We start from the raw sequence: 19,511 nt of genomic DNA, 5'->3' as shown, positions 1-19,511 counted from the left end.
TGCTCATGTTAGGATAGTTTTGTGGTCTTGCTAAAAGTGCATGATACTGCGTTTAGGCACTACTAGTATTAGCAAGAATAAAACTTACTCACGTATACGAGCATGTCATCCTAGACAATCTCCTATTTCTAGTCCTCCATCTACTAAGATGGCCGACAAAGTAGTGTAAATTGAAGAGCCTCTCTCCAACTTCTACAGACCATTGTAAGATGGGCCTCCATCTTGTATATGACTCACACCGCTTACGATCGATTTTCACATTCCACCAAACGTGTTCAATCTTCTACCCATATTCCATGGGTTAGAACATGAGTTACCATAGGAGCATCTATGCTGGATACATGAAATAAGTAATATTTTCCACTATTCGGGGGTCACCGACGATCAGGTTAAGCTACGAGTGTTTCCTTTCATTCTAGCTGGTAAGAGTCATGCTTGGCTTATTTCTTAGAAGCTCGATTCTTTCGATACATAGGAAAAGGTTGTGTTCTCCTTCATGAAGAAATACTTTCCGCCAAAAAAAATATAATAGATAAGAAGCAAGATATAGTTTTTAGACATAGTCCAAGTGAGACATTTTCCGAAGCATGGGATAGATTCTCTTACCTTCCCCATTCATGTCCTCACCATAAACTAGAAAAATCTACTATTGTCCAATGTTTCTTCAAAGGTCTACTCCCATAATACAAAGTAAACCTCAACATCATGAGTAATGGAATTTTTTTGGATAGAAGTGCAACCGAAGCCTTAACCTTTCTTGAAAACCAAGCTGAAAAGAGTACCCATTGGGGCAATATAAACAATTCTAGAACAGCCCAACCCAGTACATCTAAGGTTAGTGGTATTTTTTATCCAGAAATCAAAACCTTAATCGAAACCCTCACAAGAAAGATAGATGCCCTCACAACCAAACGAAAAGACCAAACCCTTCATCCTGTCATTAACATAAATACCTCACCATGCAATTTCTGTCTAAGCCTAAATCATATAGATGTTACCTGTCTCTAGATCACAAACCTATTGTCACTTTAGCCAGAAAAAGTATGTGCTTTCAATGTCCCAAATGCACTATGGAGACAACATCCAAACTTCACATGGATGAACATTCCACAAAACCAACCACCTCCACTTTTCAACAAACCACCAAATACATTCAGGCAAGGACAAGGTACCTATAACAATCATAACAGAGCATTGGTTCCATCCCATTTCAACCATAACTACCAAAACCTACTTATCAACAACCAAAGAGACCTAGTTCCCATTACACCATCAACTAGAGTCCAAACAGATAAGCCCACTGAAATAATGCTATCTGTCATGCAACAACAAACCCAAATCCTAGCATCCATACAACAATCTTTGAACTTGTTAGTTGATCAGTCCCCAAATGTGTGTTTTATTACCTTTATAATGCTTTATATATGCCTTTCTTATGCTTAAGGAACAGTCAACTTATAGCTTTTGCTATTGTTTGCAGGATGTAGGCCATTTTGGACGCATATTCCTAATACGTGCATTTTGGCAAAAAATGATAGCTATTTATGCTGTTTGGGAAGATTCTAGCTTTGGAGCAAAGTTGCTGGAAAGTCAAAGTTAATAGTCAATGTTAAAAATCAAGTCAACTGTCAAAGTCAAAGACTCAAGGACTTAAGGTTGAAAGCTACAGACCCAGGGACCTAAAGCCAAAGTCAAGACTTCTAATATGTGGCCTTAGGTCAAGGGCCCATAAGTTTGTTTCTAGAAGGAATGGCATAATTGATAAGAGCCCAAAACTGTAGTTTTAACCCTGTAACAGTCATACTTTTAGACCAATTATGTGAGTAATAATTAAGAGTTAATACTGATTACGTGTTTTTATGCGTTACAGGCTTCAAAGTCAATTATGTGCAGAAATGTGCCACTTTGATGAGATAAAGGAGCAATGGTTGGTTGCTAAGGAGTTCTGTGATTAAAGGCCAAGATTCAAGAAGACAAAGCCTTTCTAAAGCTTGGTCAAAGCTGAAAAGTCAAAGTCAACGCGGGCAGAAACAGCACACAAAGTCAGCAGAACTTCCAAAGGCCTTATCTTTGGACTCAGACCTCGGAATTGGGTCTACCTTATGTCAAAATGACTGGCTCGGAAAGAGCTTTCCAATGGTCTAAGCCTTGGCCCAATCAGAGGAGCAGAAGTGGATGAAAAGTCTGTCGAATCCAACTGCAGCTGAAGAGGCCTTTTTGGACTGAAAGAATTGGGTTTTGGGCCTGATTCTCTGGCCCAAAACATGGCTCCAAGCCCATGCACGATTTTTGGATCTGAAACATATAAAAACAAAAGCTTAGCTCTTTGTTAATGGTAGCTAGTTAGACCTAAAACTATAGATAATTCTAGATCTAGTTTTCATTAAATAAAATTAAGTTTAGTTCATTTCAATTCTTGTTTTAGATTAATCTTTAGAATCATTGTTCTTCATTAGTTTGATAAATAAAATAGCTAGTTTGTCAATTTCGATTTTGTCATTTCAATTTATAGATCTAATTTTAATTCTTGTTGAGTATCATTTCTGAGTTGTTAAATTAGATTGAAGTATTGTTAGTTAAATTAGCCAAGTTAGAATTTTGGTATGATGTTTAGTTATAATTCAATGAGAAATAATGGTTTGATGAATCAAGGCTAAAACCTCCATTAGAGGGGTTGATGAAGCCTTGATGAAAACTTAGTTGTATAGTGTAGAGTCTATTCCATTCTAAAAGGTCGTGTTTCGCAATGAGAATGGGTGGACGACCTCACATGCTAGTTATAATTGGCAGAAATGTCATGCTAATTAGGGATTAGAACGAGCAATTCTTACCGTAAGAACGTAAGAATTGGATTACAACAGTCTATGCTAGGTGATTAAGTTGGATTCGAGGTGGATTCACTTCCCCTCTAATTCTTTATCTAGATTCATATTTCAGTATTCCGTAGCATTCCGTTATTAAGTAACTTTGTCAATTGAATCCACCCCGTAGTATAGAATTCCCCTCGTAAATCTCTCACTAGACATAAGACCGATTAGTTAACTATGAAATCATTCCATGCTAAAGAACTAGGAGTGGAACGAATCTGTTACTCCATTCTATTTCGATAGAATTAAGAGTAGAAAACTTGATAGCAATTAGCAAAATAAGTTTTAGTTTACTTACGTTTTGAGTTTCATCGTTCATTTCGTAGGTAAACTTTATCTTTTTATGGATATCAAATGGCGCCGCTGCCATCTTAGTTACCTTTAGCATTGTTTTCTTACTATAATTAGTCATTTTTAAGTCCCATTAAACCCACCCACCCTTGTTCGATTCTAACTATGGTTGTCTGTTTCACCATTAAACTTCCTCGAAAAAATTGCACGAGCGCACTGCGCTTAAAGTTCTTGGAAGTCCGGAGTGCGACCTGCGCCTAAACCGAGCGCGACCCGCTCAAACACTTTAACTCAAAGTTTACACTGAGCGCACCTGCGCCCAAAGTGAGCACACCCGCGCCCTAAGCTGAATTTTGCCGGATTTCCACAGGTTTGTTTCGAACTTCGATTTTTTAAGTTTTTCAGTGTTCTAACTTGTTATATAACACGCGAACAAGACGCGTGTTCATAAGCGAAGCAAGGACGCAATCAGGTATTCCTTTCTTCCATACCTCGCATCTCCAGTTAGAGGTTTATACTAATATATCAAGACTTGCATGAGATTAAGGTCTTGTCGGAGAAAAACACCGAACGTAATTAACCGTCAACGTCAACAAACAAGTCTATCGAGTATACCAACCACTACACCTCTAGCTACTATCCCACCCACCACACCTGACATAATGGCTGAAGAAAGAGAGACTCCTCTCTCCCACTTTTACAAAGACTTGAGCGATAGCCCTAAATCTTGCATCCCAAACATATTTAATTTGTTACCCATTTTTCATGGTTTAGACCATGAAAAACCTTATCAGCACATGCGTAGGATTGAACAAGTCCTTACAACATTCCATCATCCTATGGTTGGTGCGGAACAAATTAAATTGAGGGTATTTCCCTTCACCTTAGCCGATAACGCAGCGTCTTGGTTAACTGTCCAAGCGCCTAACTCTGTGGACTCGTGGGCTAAACTTGTTCACCTGTTTATGGAACATTTTTACCCACCCCTAAAGACGGATGAGATGCTTTCCAAGATTCATTTTTTTGACGTAATCCTCATGAATCATTTTCTCGAGGCTTGGAATCGTTTCACCGATCCGCTTATAGAGTGTCCACACCATAACCTAGCAAAAGACACGTTAGTTCGCGTTTTTTCAAAGGACTTCTACATCACCATAAAGAAGTCCTTGACATAATGAATGGGGTAGTTTCCTAAGTAAAGGAGCCTCGGAGGCTTACAAATTTTTAGAAGATCAAACTAAACGCAATAATAATTGGGGGGGGGGGGGGGGTAGTGATGATATCCCCCGCTCTGCTAGTTCTTCTTCAATAGTTAAGGCCGCCGGTATGTTTGAGATGAAACCCGATCCAGAACTTAAAAATTTAATCGAATCTCTAACTAAAAGGGTTGAGGCTATTTCTGTTCAACAAAAGCATATCCCCGTCAAGAATGTAAACTCCAACCCATGTAATTTCTGTTTGAGTCCTGAGCACCCTGACTCCAATTGTTCTCTCGCCTATGAACAACAACAATCAGAGCAAGATAATGCTTGCTCCATTAATAGCTATCCTATTCCTAATGCCCCATGGAGACAAAATCCCAACTTCAGTTGGCGAAACAATCAACAAGTTACACCTCCAGGGTTTAATAACCAAAATGTTAGGCAAGCAAACAATTATAACCAAGCTCCACCTAGGCAAGGACAAACACAAGGTCAGGGGAATTATAATAATTATAACAACCAAGCGCAACCATGACAAGGTCAAACATAAGGTTAGGGTAATTATAATAGTCATAATACCAATAGAGGTATCATTCCGGTTAACAAAAGTAACTATCACAACCCACCCATAAATAATCAACGTGAGATAGTTCCAGTCGCACCACCTGTGACTACTACACCTACACAACCGGATCGTATCGACGCCTTTATACAGGTTACCCAACAACTTTTCCAAACAATGACTCAATCAAACCAACAGATCTTACAATCCATAAATCAGGGCATACAATAGTTAGCCCAAGAGAAAGCCCAACCAAAAGGCGTGTTTCCAGGACAAGCGATACCAAACCCTAAAATAGCAAACACAGCCTTTGAGGTAAACGGTAATACTAGTATGGAAACTACAATCGTAGGTGATCTAAATGCCATCACCACTCTCCGTTCTGGAAGAGTGGTTGATAACAAAGTAACTATGCCTATAGTTACCCCATCAGTACTCCCTACACCGGATATCGAACTAGATACCGAAATAGAAACTGAAGAGCGTACCACTGTAGAGGTACCAGTTAAACCACAACCTAAGAAACAGAAAGCCAAGGTTACACATCAAGTCGAGCCATACGCTAAATATAGAAGGAAACCACCGCTCCCTCAAAAATTAGCCATGCTAACCAGGGATACAAACTTTGAGGAGATTAGGAACATTTTCAAAAATCTAACGATAAACCTTCCTTTTCTCGAAGCTATTAAAAAGCTACCTAACCATGCTAAGTTTCTTAAGGAGTTGTGCACTACTAGGCGTAAGACCAACATACCTAAAGACCTTTCTAACCGAACAGAGCGGTTCCCAACTTTATCCGAAAATAATGGAATTGTTAAGTACAAGGACCCCGGTCGCCCCATCAAAATGCACCTTAGGAGATTCCCACCACGGCGACCACTTTATTAGACTTGGGGGCGAGTGTTAACTTACTCCCGTATTATTTGTATAAACAAATAGGTCTACAGGAAATGCAACCTACAAAAATAACGTTGCAGTTAGTGGACAGGTCAATTAAGTATCCTAAGGGTGTAGTGGAAAATGTGCTTGTTAAAGTTCAGGATTTCTACTATCCTACTGATTTTGTTATCCTCGATACAGAAGTCGCTAACGACTCTGTACCGATCATCTTAGGGCGTCCCTTCTTGGCAACTACCAACGCGCTTATAAATTGCCGCGATGGTAAGATGTCCTTATCTTTTGGCCATCTTTCTGTTAAGGTAAATGTTTTTAAAATGATGAAACAGTTACCAGAATCGTCTATAGATGGGGAGGTTAACATGATCAAGAGCTTAGCTCAAGATTATTTTAACAACACTTTTCCCAAAACAATATGTACAAATTCCTTTCTTTTGGAACTTTAGATTTTGTAAATGACTCCTACTTAGAGGAAGTCAACACCATCCTTGAGTCCACACCAATTGTAAACACGCCGGTTACTCCATATACTGAGTATGAAGACTTGCTACCTAAGCAATTATTCATTATGCAAAATGGGGACCCTGATGAAACATCTATTGACATTCCTTCCACCCCAGTGCTTAAACCTCTTCCCCCGGAGTTAAAATATATTCAACTTGATCCGGATGATAGTCATCCGGTAATTATATATTCTCAGTTAACTAAGGATGAAGAGACACGTTTAATCAGGGTGATTAGAGAACATCGGTCTACGATTGGTTGGTCCCTAGCCGACATTAAGGGAATTGACCCTAATGTTCGCACTCATCGCATCCATTTGGAGGATAACGCGAAGACTTCTCGTGAACCCTAACGTCATTTGAACCCTGCCATGAAAAAGGTGGTTAGGGAAGAAGTCTTACTATTACTCGATGCGGGTATCATACACCCAATCTCTGATAGCGAATGGGTAAGCCCCATTCATGTAGTTCCTAAGAAATCGGGAGTTACCATGGTACGTAATAGAAAGGGTGACTATGTTGTCACACAAGGTCCTATGAAATGGAGAATCAGTATTGATTCTGACGGCGTTTAAATGCTATGACACGAAAGGATCACTTTCCTTTACCTTTTATAGATCGATGCTTTCGAGCGCCTAGCTGGTCATGCTTTTTATTGTTTTCTAGATGGCTACTCGGGGCTATTTTCAGATTATTATTGATATTGATGACCAAGAAAAGACTACTTTCACATGTCCCTTTGGAGCGTATGCCTATAAACGAATGCCTTTTGGCCTTTGTAATGCTCTTGGTACCTTCCAAATGTATGCTTCATATATTTAGTGACATGGTAGAGCTTTATGGAAGTTTTCATGGATGATTTTTCTATCTATGGAGACTCCTTCACGATCTGCTTGTCTAACCTTGTCTAAGGTTTTGACACGGTGTGAAGAAAAGAGCCTCGTTTTAAACTGGGAAAAGTGTCATTTCATGGTGAAAAAGGGCATAGTACTAGGTCACATTGTATCTAGTGATGGCATCGAAGTAGATAAGGCCAAACTAGATAAGATAGCGACTCTACATAAACCACGGACTATCCATGATATTAAAGCCTTTCTAGGCCATGCAGGTTTTTATAGGCATTTTATTAAAGATTTCTCGAAAATAGCAAGGCCTTTAACTAATTTGCTTTTGAAGGATGCAATCTTTGATTTTAATTTTAACTGTAAGTAGGCTTTTGAAACTTTAAAATCCGCCCTAACCTCTACACCAATTATACAGCCTCCCGATTGGTCTAAACCTTTTGAACTCATGTGTGATGCTAGTGATTATGCAGTTGGTGCTGTCTTGGGACATAAACTAGATAATAAGTCCACTGTTATTTATTATGCTAGTAAAACCTTAAACGATGCACAACGGAATTATATAACTACTGAAAAAGAATTCTTAGCTGTCATTTATGCTTTAGATAAGTTTCGTCCTTATTTGGTTGGTTCTAAAACTTTAGTTTACACGGACCATGCAGCCCTTAGGTACCTTCTTGCAAAGAAGGATGCTAACCAGAGATTAATTCGATGGATTCTTCTCCTGCAAAAGTTCACATTAGAAATAAAGGACGAAAGAGGGGTCGAAAACGTAGTTTCCGCCACTTATCTAGACTTACAAACGACGATAATAGTGATTCTGAGTCCATACCGGACTCTTTTCCTGATGAGCATCATCAGATGCTATTTTTTCAAAGACCCATGGTATGCTGACATTGTAAATTATTTAGCGGCTGATGTTATGCCTTATAATTGGTCAAGAAATGAACGTAAGAAGTTCTTGGCCAAAGTTAAGTTATACTACTGGGATGAGCCCTACCTTTTTAAGTATTGTGCGGATCAGATTATTCGTCATTGCATTCCCCAGTGGGAATATAATGAAGTTCTATCGTTCTGCCATGACAAAGAGTGTGGTCTCCATTTTAGTGGAATAAAAACAGCCGCTAAAGTTCTTCAACGTGGATTTTATTGGCCTACCCTTTTGAAGGATGCCCAAGTGCATTGCAAGACGTGTATTCGTTGCCAACAACTTGGGCGAATCACGAAGCGTAATATGATGCCATTAAATCCAATCTTGATAGTAGAAATTTTTTACGTTTGGGGCATTGATTTCATGGGTCCCTTCCCTGTTTCCCATGGTTTCATTTATATTCTAGTTGCCGTGGACTACGTGTCTAAATGGATAGAGGCCATGGCTTGTCGTAGCAATGACCATAAGACAGTGGTATTTTTTATTAAGGAGTATATTTTCTGTCATTTTGGCATTCCTAAAGCCATCATTAGTGATGGTGGAACACATTTTTGCAACAGAGTTGTTGCATCCCTAGTGAAAAAGTATGGAGTTACACATAAAGTAGCAACTCCTTATCATCCACAAACTAGCGGACAAGTAGAAGTTTCTAATAGGGAAATCAAAAATATTTTAGAAACAACTGTAAATCCTGATAGGAAAGACTGGTCGAAGCGTCTATCGGATGCCTTATGGGCGTATAGAACTGCTTTCAAAACTCATATAGGTATGTCTCCCTTTAGACTTGTATTTGGGAAACCTTGTCATTTTCCCGTTAAAATAGAGCACCGTGCTCTGTTAGCTATAAAAAGTCTTAACTTCAATATTGATGAGGCGGGTGTCAAACGCAAATTGCAATTGAATGAGATTGAAGAAATCCGTAGCGATTCTTACGATCTTGCGAAAGATTATAAAACTAACATGAAACGTGTTCATGATAAGCAAATCTTGCGCAAACAGTTTGTGGTTGGTCAAAAGGTTTTTCTTTATAACTCCCATCTACATATTTTCCCAGGGAAACTAAAAACCCGTTGGTTTGGTCCTTTTCTGGTTACTGAAGTCACCCCTTACGGGGCAATCACCTTGGTAAATCCCAAGGATAACAATACCTTTCAAGTCAATGGCCAATGGTTAAAACATTTTCACGAGCTTCTGTCCCCTGATGTAGAGGAAGTCCTTTTACAGGACCCTGTAAATGAGGACTGACCTTTGTCATTTGGTGTACTTCCTTTAACTTCCATATAGTGGTAAGTGCACCATTCAGGTAACCGGGCCCTCCCTATGGAGTGTGTGGCTGTAAGTACCGGATCCTAAGTTCACGTTTCACATAATTCACGTCTTCCACTTTTGCATGTGTTCTCAGTTTTTGAGTCATGTTCCACTATGGGGTGAATTATGTATTTATTGTTTTTCGTTTTTCTTATAAAAAAAATAAAAATAAAATAAAAATAATAATAAAAATAAAAATTATAAAATCATAGAAATAGCAATCCAACAAGTCTTGGGAATCTGACTTTAAACGACCTACGTTTAAAACAAATTTTGTGTTTAAAAAATTTTGTTTGGGGGTGGGCAGTCGATCTTTCCATCCGGATTACTCGAACTTTCCATTGTGTTGCTTAGGCCCGTTAGTCGTAGTTCATTCGGGTTGACGTTATCTATAACTTAGATTCCCTTCATTCGCATAACTTACGTCACTCACGCACTTCGAGGTGTTTTCCACCTTCTTATACGTCACCCATGGTTGGAATTGAGTATTTTATTGATCATTAGATTGGAAATTCTCTACTGATTATTTCCATAACTCATTCGCCAAAATCGGACCAGTAACGAAGCGGCAAATTGAATTTGAAATTCCGCAAAATATCGAAAAAGTTCGGAATTTGAATTAGGCTTGGGCCCAAACCGCACGCACGTCTGTGCGTCTCCTTCCTTCCCAAAAACGCACAGTTTGTTTCCTTCTCCAATCCCGCCAGTTACCAAAGTTTAAAACAAAACTTAAACACCAAAAAAAAAAAAAAAAATAATAAATAAATAAATAAAAACAAAAACACACCTATCTACACCACGCCCATTGTAACCAACAGCCCGAGTCTTCTCAAACAAAATTTCCACACCACCGAAAACAGCCACCAATTCAAGCTTCCAACCTGCCACCGTATCCACCATCGCCACCACCAGTGTTTTAGGTTGTTTTACATCAAACTCGTTTCCTCCACTGTCTACAAAACCATTGGTTGTTTCAAAAACTTCAATGACGCTACGACGAAGAATTTTGCCGGAACAAGCATTTAGGCCCGACCGTTTCGTGCCATTCTATGCGGCGGAGATGATTAGGAGGGATTGGAATGGACTCTGGTACTTGACTGAGGAGTTCTACCACTTTGATTTAGTAGAACAGTTTTATAAGAAGTGAGAATTGGAGGGGGATAGAATTTTCATTAAGGTAGCAGGAACGAGAAAGGAAGTAACGCGACAGTTAATGGCTAAGCTGTTAGGCGTTACGCCTAAAAGCAACCTAGAAATGACCATTCAGGAATCCCAGTATACTGGAGTTCCTGCTTTGATGAAAGATATTGTCGTGGAGGGTGAATACAATACGAGTTCTCATTAAAATCCGCCCGCCAGTAACCACGAGAACCAATCAACCGGGTCAGAGCTCGGTGGATTGGTAGGAACGACCTCGGGAAAGAAAAAGTCGGCGACATCGGGTCGCAATGTCCCGTTCTCTAGATTTTCTAGAAGCGAATAATAAGTATAATTTCTGCATCCTCGATTTAATTTTTAAGGTGATTAGAGGAGTGGGAAAGAGCATTGCGCCTCTTCCTGTATTGATCACTAAGATCATGCTCTTATTTAGAGTTGTCACAAAATCTACCCCTATTATAATCAAGTTGCATTCAAATGCAACTATTTATGCTGAGTGCATCCAAAGGACTTGGCAGTTGTCGGAAGATGATGTGGTTTAGTCGAAGGATGAAAGGGAGGATATGACATGTCTGGATGAAGATGCATTAGATAGTTGTAGTTCTAATTTAGAACGCATGCAAGTGCTGCAAACTGGCTTGCGTTGCGTTTATGGTATTTGTGAAGATATCCGAGATAGACAGATTGTACTTCGAAATAAACAAACGAACCTTCAGACGAGAGTTGAAATGCTCGAAAGGGGTCAAGAGGATATCTTGTCTAATATGGAGACTATGCACCACTGCCAAGAAGACCACTATATAGTACTAAAGGCTGAGATGGAAGCACAGCGCTTGCTTCAAATAGAGATGCTACGTCGCATGCCAACCTTGGAGGATTCTGGCTCAGACAAGTCTGAGAGGCATGAACGTCGTCGCCGAAGGACAGATGGCTCAAGCCATTCTTCATCCCAGGACCAATCTCCATCTCAGGGTCCGTCTTCATCACGCGGCTAGGTGTTTCAAAGAATGTTTTGTTCTGATATTACTTTGTCGTTATTTATTTTATGGTTTTGTTAGTTGGATTTTATTTCAGTAGTTAAATTTAAATATTAATTTGGTTGTTTTAGATTGGTTGGATTTAAATTATTTTAATAAAATTGGTTGCTTTCGAATTGTGCGTGTTTTATCATTAATTCCACCTTCCCGAATTGTTTGGGGGTGGTAATATTTATACCGAGCATAATTCGTTATATGATCATCTTCTGTAAAGTTGTCTTGGAGTAAAGGTTGAGAATCTGGCCAATATCGGCATATCTATGAATATGTGTGGTGGTAGCATGAAACCTAGGAGAGTTTAGAAGTTACTATCTAAATCCAGTATAAAAGATACCAGGGTTGTTAGAAAATCAAGAATATGGTTTGTTTCCGTTTTCGGGTTTGGAATTTTTCTACTTCCGGAAATTGCCTTAAATAATTTGGCAACTTGCCGATTCGTTTTGGAAGCTCATAACCTATTTAAACTACCTTCAATCTACACTCACAAACCACACTACACCCCACCATCATCCCTCACCTTTCACTCCAAGCTTTTCCTTCTTCTTCCTCTTAAACTTCTACTTCAGCACTTACGAGCGCACCTGCACCTCAGTAGAGTGCACCTGAGCCCTATACACTGTCAGAAATTTTACTCAAATAGCACCTGTGCACAAGTTGAGCGCGACTCGCGCCCACAACCTGTAACTCCAAAAACACCCGAGCGCACCTGCGCCCTGACCTCCGTAAACAAAGAAATTTCCAATTTTCTGAGGGTTTTTCCAGGATTTTCGGAGCTATTCTAGAGAGTAGTTTTGAGATGACATCTCCTATAGTCATTCCTGAACAGTCGTTCGAAGACTTGATGGGAACCGATACCTATGGAGCATCGCTCATGAAATGCGGATCGTGGCATTAGGATGGCGGCATCTTCTGGTGAGTGATGACGATTCTTTTTCACCTCAGCTAACTGAATTTTTCTATAATCATATTGCATTCTATTGTAACCAAGAAGGAGAACAGAAATTCTCCCTTGCAATTAATGACAAGACTTGGGAATTCAATAAGAATTTGGTAGCTTTGGTTTCGGGATTGCCATTGCCTGACCCTATGCACACGTGGGGGTATATGACCGATAACTCATACCTCTATGAATATGCATATTTCCATGAGTATTATGGGGGAGGGGTATTTCGTGTCATGGACCAAGACCAATATAACATAGCCTTGGGTAGCCTATCGCTGAATGTTGGCACAACCATGTTATTCATCATGATGAATATTTTAGGGGAATGGCAGTTTACTTTTGCCAATAGTACTGCTGCTGACGTTTTCCTTGCTTTAGCTGAGGGACGTCGCCGATATGACATTCCCCGAGTTTTAGTGGCTACTCTTAAAAGAGCCCATACCATGAGGCATAAGTATCTTCTTATGCCTGTCTTGGTTGGCCGCATTATGCGCGGTTGCTTACCGGAATTCTGTACCCAGTTCACGGATTGGAAAAAGTTTGAAATCATGAGACCCACCAATCACGTGGTCAGATCATTCCGAGCCATGACTTGGCCGGGATGGCAGGTGCAACCACATTTGGTTGCCCCTTTACACCCCATCAGACCAAGTAACACTCGAGAGGTTAGCAATGGTTGATGATACACGCGGCGGAAGGCGTGGCAAGTTGTTTATGGCATGGCAGGGATCTTGAAGGAACCTCACTTCTTTATAGAAGTGGAGGATGACGAGTAAACGTTGTAGTGGAGGTAAGTTTTTAGTTTTAGTTAGTGTCTGCTTATGTCCCAAGCAATTTAATTCTGTTAACCCCATATTGGGTGGAACTCTTACAGAGTTGCGTCAGTTTTTTTGTTTTATTTCCTATATTAGTATGTTCTAACCTTATTTTGCAGATGTTCTAGAATTTCACGCGTTTCCATGGTATTTTTCTACCCTCTTTATTTAAATGCTTTGAAGACAAAGCATGCTTCTTATTTGGGGGGGGGGGGGGCATAGAAACACGTGTAATTAAGGCATCTCTTAGGATATAGATATGTATAATATGCATTTGTTTTCAAGTTAAAATTTTCAAAAATATAAATAAATAAGTTTATGCTATACACTTAGGAATATTGGTATTGTTTTCTTTCTCTATGCTCTTAACAATCTAGAAGTCTCACATAGCTTTTGCATCAGAATAATTGTTAGAAACTTAGGTTAATATGTAGGTAATAATCTTTGCATCTATCTATAAATATATTACATGAGTATCTATGATTGTTAGCAGTAAGTTTCTGAAATCTAGGCTAAAGTACTTATTCTACAAATTCTGTGAGAATATAGCCTAAAACCTTATATGAGCGAAACATTTGAGAAATGACACAAGGGAGAAGTAAAATCCGGATAGAGAAATCACACGTCCACTTGCTTGATCACTATGCCATATCCTAAAGCGAGAATTTAGGCCCTCTTTGGATCGATATAGCCAGAAATTCAAACCTATGAATTATTTTCCGCTAGTCGCCCCTCTGAGCCTTTCTTTAGCCTTCCATAAACCACAATTCATTTACCCTGTTACAAAAACAAAACAAAATAAAAAATTCAACTTACCCAATCTAGAATAAGTCTGATAATAGAATGAGTGAAGAAAGAAGAAGAGAAAAACCTGTGTAAACAAAAATTAGTTAGTTGCTTCAGAAAAAAGAAAAGAAGTTTCCATCCAAGGAAAATAAAAAGAAAAATAGAAATAAATAAAACCTCTAAAAATAGAGTAAAAGGGAGTCAAAAGCCAAAGAAAAGAAAAAGAAAAAGAAAAATATGGCTAAGGATGAAAACAAAGTATAGAAGCAAAAGAAAATAACAAGGTTTTCTCTAAGTTACATAATGTGAAGACTCTATTATCTCAGACTTGTCCTTTTGAATATCCATTTCCTTCCTTCTTAAACCATCTCCTAATCCCCGCAACACCTAATAAAGACCACTAGCTCAATTAGGAATAGGTTAGTGTGATAGTAAGTGGCGGATGTGTTTGATCGACTCGGCTTCCTTGTTTTGTCATTGAGATTGTAAGGTAAAGTGTGCCCACTGCATTAATCGGAGCAAATGAAACTTGAGCGAAAAAATCGAGTGGTTTTTGTCTTGACATTTATGTGAGGACCTACTTAAGGACGCTATTCCGAGTTTTCATAAACGAACCTGCTAGGCATTTCATAGTATTACTCATAGTATATATATTTGTATCATAGATGATTGATATTATGCATATATTAGTTTAGATTTTTGACTTGGTTATTCTTATTCATTTGCTAGTGAGATGTATAGATAGTTGAGACATGAATGAGGAAACAATAGTTTTATTTCTTAGTCGTTGTAATATAGATGAAGTTTGTGAGTACCTTCACTGGAAAACTCTCACGAGGCTATAACTCGTTCACTAGGGAATTCCTAGTGGTTTAAAGCCTTGTTGCATATGGTCAATGCAATCGCACTCAGCGAAACGAGAGTAGTTAGAACTCCATTTTTGGTCACTTATTCTAATTTCTCATATTTTCTTGGGGACAAGCAAAATGCTGTTTGGGGGTGGTTTGATAAGAGCCCAAAACTGTAGTTTTAACCCTGTAACAGTCATACTTTTAGACCAATTATGTGAGTAATAATTAAGAGTTAATAATGATTACGTGTTTTTATGCGTTTCAGGCTTCAATGTCAATTATGTGCAGAAATGTGCCACTTTGATGAGATAAAGGAGCAATGGTTGGTTGCTAAGGAGTTCTGTGATTAAAGGCCAAGATTCAAGAAGACAAAGCCTTTCTAAAGCCCGGTCAAAGCTAAAAAGTCAAAGTCAATGCGGGTAGAAATAGCATACAAAGTCAGCAGAACTTCCGAAGGCCGTATCTTTGGACTTAGACCTCGGAATTGGGTCTACCTTATGTCAAAACGACCGGCTCGGAAAGAGATTTCCAATGGTCTAAGCCTTGGTCCAATCAGAGGAGCAAAAGTGGATGAAAAGTCTATTGAAGCCAACTGCAGCTGAAGAGGCCTTTTTGGACTGAAAGAATTGGGTTTTGGGCCTGATTCTCTGGCCCAAAACATGGCTCCAAGCCCATGCACGATTTTTGGACCTGAAACATATAAAAACAAAAGCTTAGCTCTTTGTTAATGGTAGCTAGTTAGACCTAAAACTATAGATAATTCTAGATCTAGTTTTCATTAAATTAAATTAAATTTAGTTCATTTCAATTCTTGTTTTAGATTAATCTTTAGAATCATTGTTCTTCATTAGTTTGATAAATAAAATAGCTAGTTTGTCAATTTCGATTTTGTCATTTCAATTTATAGATCTAATTTTAATTCTTGTTGAGTATCATTTCTGAGTTGTTAAATTAGATTGAAGTATTGTTAGTTAAATTAGCCAAGTTAGAATTTTGGTATGATGTTTAGTTATAATTCAATGAGAAATAATGGTTTGATGAACGAAGGCTAAAACCTCCATTAGAGGGGTTGATGAAACCTTGATGAAAACTTAGTTGTATAGTGTAGAGTCGTTGTAGAGTCTATTCCATTCTAGAAGGTCGTGTTTCGCCATGAGAATGGGTGGACGACCTCACATGCTAGTTATAATTGGCAGAAATGTCATGCTAATTAGGGATTAGAGCGAGCAATTCTTACCGTAGTAAGAACGTAAGAATTGGATTACAACAGTCTATGCTAGGTGATTAAGTTGGATTCGAGGTAGATTCACTTCCCCTCTAATTCTTTATCTAGATTCACATTTCAGTATTCCGTAGCATTCCGTTATTCGTAACCTGTCAATTGAATCCACCCCGTAGTATAGAATTCCCCTCGTAAATCTCTCACTAGACATAAGACCGATTAGTTAACTACGAAATCATTTCATGCTAAAGAACTAGGAGTGGAACGAATCTGTTACTCCACTCTATTTCGATAGAATTGAGAGTAGAAAACTTGATAGCAATTAGCAAAATAAGTTTTAGTTTACTTACGTTTTGAGTTTCATCGTTCATTTCGTAGGTAAACTTTATCTTTTTATGGATATCAATAATTGTAAATGGTGTCCTATATAAACCAAAGAGATGTAGAGAATTAGTTATCCAAGTTTTAAGGTCCAAACCATTTGGTTTGTTAGGAGTAGAACCCTAGATCTAATCTTTGGTCATTAGGAGTAGGTTAAATATTTTTATTTTAAATTGTTATTTACTTATTTTCCATTTTAATGTTCTTCAAGCTTTAGTGTAAACCAACGTTCTTAATCAATTTAATACAAGTTTTCTAATCATTTCAATGCAAGTTTAAGATTGAGAGTAATTCCAAATAGCCATAAAAAACCATCCTCTAAACAAAGAGTGTAAGATGAACAACAAAACCCTTTCCACCACTATCAAACCATCTTCTTCATTAGCCCAAGATAAAACCCAGAAAAGTTCATTGCCAGGCCAAAAAGTTCAAAACCTTAAAAGCCAAGAAATTAAAGTAGTCACAACCTTGTGATATGACAAAATAGTTGACAACAAAGTAGTCTTACCAGAAGACCCTGCTTCTATAGAAGTACCAGTTCCAATTCCATAACCACAAATTGAAAGCCGAATACCTCCACCTAACCCAGTTAGGTAATACAAACCAAAGACACCTTTTCCAGCATGCCTAATGACACCCAAGGAGGATGAAAATTTTGATGAAATCAAAGAAACATTCAAGAATCTAACCATAAACCTGCCGTTTCTCGATGCCATCAAACATTTACCCAAACATGCCAAGTTTCTGAAGGATATGTTCACCAACAAAAGAAAAACTAACATTCCAAAAGATGCCTTCCTTACAGAACAATTTCCATCCCTCACAGAGACCAACGGAATCGTCAAATATAAAGATCCTAGTCGTCCTACCATCCCTTGCACTATAGGAAACAAGTACACTGCCACTGCCTTGCTTGATCTTGGAGCAAGCATTAACCTCCTTCCATACTACCTATTTAAACAACTCGGTTTCCCCGAGCTTACACCTACCACCATAGCATTGCAATTAGCCGACCGATCCTTCAAATACCTAAAGGGAGTGGTCAAAAATGTGCTTGTCAAGGTTAAGGATTTTTACTATCTTGTTGATTTCATAATCCTTGACACCAAATTAGCTCATGATTCCATACCCATCATTCTAGGGTGCCCATTCTTGACAACTGCCAATGCCCTCAAAACTGCCGTAATGGATCTATGACCATGTCTTTTAGAAATCTCTCAGTATAAGTCAATATTTTGAAGATGATGCAATAGCAGATGGAAGAAGAGTTGGATGATGAAGTTAGTATGATAGACAGTGTAGTGCAAGAGTACTGTGACAAGACTTTCTTAGAAAATGAGGTGGATTAGTTCTTATCCTTCAAAGATTCAGAATACGATATGGATCATGATAAGAGCCCAAAACTGTAGTTTTAACCCCTTAATAATATTACATTTAGACCAATTATGCTTATAAAAACTAATAGTTAGTATTGTTTACGTACGTTTGTGTATTTCAGGTATTCGAGTTAAATATGTGAAGAAATATGTCACTTTTGTAAGAGAAAAGAGCAAAGGTTGGTTGCTAAGAAGTTCTATGGTTAAAGCCCAAGTTTTAAGGAGAAAAAACCTTTATAAAGCCTAGTCAAAACTGAAAAGTCAAAGTCAATGCGGGCAGAAATAGAGCATAAAAGTCAACAGAACTTCTGCAAGCTGTATCTTTGTACTCAGACCTCGGAATTGGGCCTACTATATGTCAAAATGACCAACTCGAAAAGGGCTTTATAATGGTCTAGGCCTTGCTCCAATCAAAAGAGTAAAAGTAAACGAAACTGCTATTGTAGAAATTTCCAATAGAGAAACCCTTTTTGGACTTAAGTAATTAGGTTTTGGGCTTTAATTTTTTGGCCCAAAACATAGCTCCAAAGCCCATGCACAAAATTGTAAACCTAGCCCTCTCTTATATAAAGAGGACTAAGGCAAAACTCTTAAAAAAAACCCTCATTAGTTTAATTTTAATTAACTCTCTCCAATTAGATAATAAATTAGTTTTCTTCTTTAGTTTTAAAACCTAGTTATTGTTTTATTAGCCTAGCCACCATTAATTCAATCCAAGCTATTTCCAATACAAGTGTTCTTAATTATGTCTTCTTCTCCTTATTATTATGTCCATGATAGTCTAATGAATCATAACTAAACCTCTATTAGAGGGGTTTGATTAAAGCTTTGATGAAGACTTGATGTGTTAGTATAGAATAGTTGTAGTAAGATATTCCACTCTAGAGGGTTGTTAATTCACCATGAGAATGGGTTTCAATTGCATCTCATGCTAATTATTTGTTGGTAGAGATACCATAAATAATTAGGGATAAAAATACCTAATATTTATGTGATTAGGGTTGCAACAACTCTGTACTAGCATATTAAGAATTAATCAAGGATGAATCAAATCCCCCTAATCTCTTCTTCTCATTCACATCTTCTCCCTAAATTGCCATAGTATAATTTAGAATATCTTAATTAGTTATTTTCACCATATTAGTATAATTAAACCATTGCTCTCATTGATATTGTAGAATTGCTTAAGTTTGTGAAACTGTTACATTCTAAGCAACTAGGAGTGAAGCAACTAGGAGTGGAACGAAATCTTTACTTTAAGTTTATTACATGATAATTGAGAGTAGAAACTTTGATCAAAAGAGTGAAATAATTAGCTTTCTTATTCCTAGCATAAACAATTTTTCATAAGATAGAAACATTTTATTTTCATTTTATCAAATGGCGTCACTACCATCTTAGTTGTGTTTAGATTAGTTTCCCTTCATGTTTTCAATTCTACCAATATCCCACTTCACCCACCCACCCGATTGTTTGTGTTCTCACTATGTTTACTTTTTTTTTTCGAAGAAATAGGATTTTTGCTCCTGGAAGTCGACT

Source organism: Coptis chinensis, chromosome 4 (genome assembly GCF_015680905.1).
Source record: "Coptis chinensis isolate HL-2020 chromosome 4, ASM1568090v1, whole genome shotgun sequence".
Classification (NCBI taxonomy): domain Eukaryota; kingdom Viridiplantae; phylum Streptophyta; class Magnoliopsida; order Ranunculales; family Ranunculaceae; genus Coptis; species Coptis chinensis.
Note: the sequence above shows the minus strand (reverse complement) of the source record.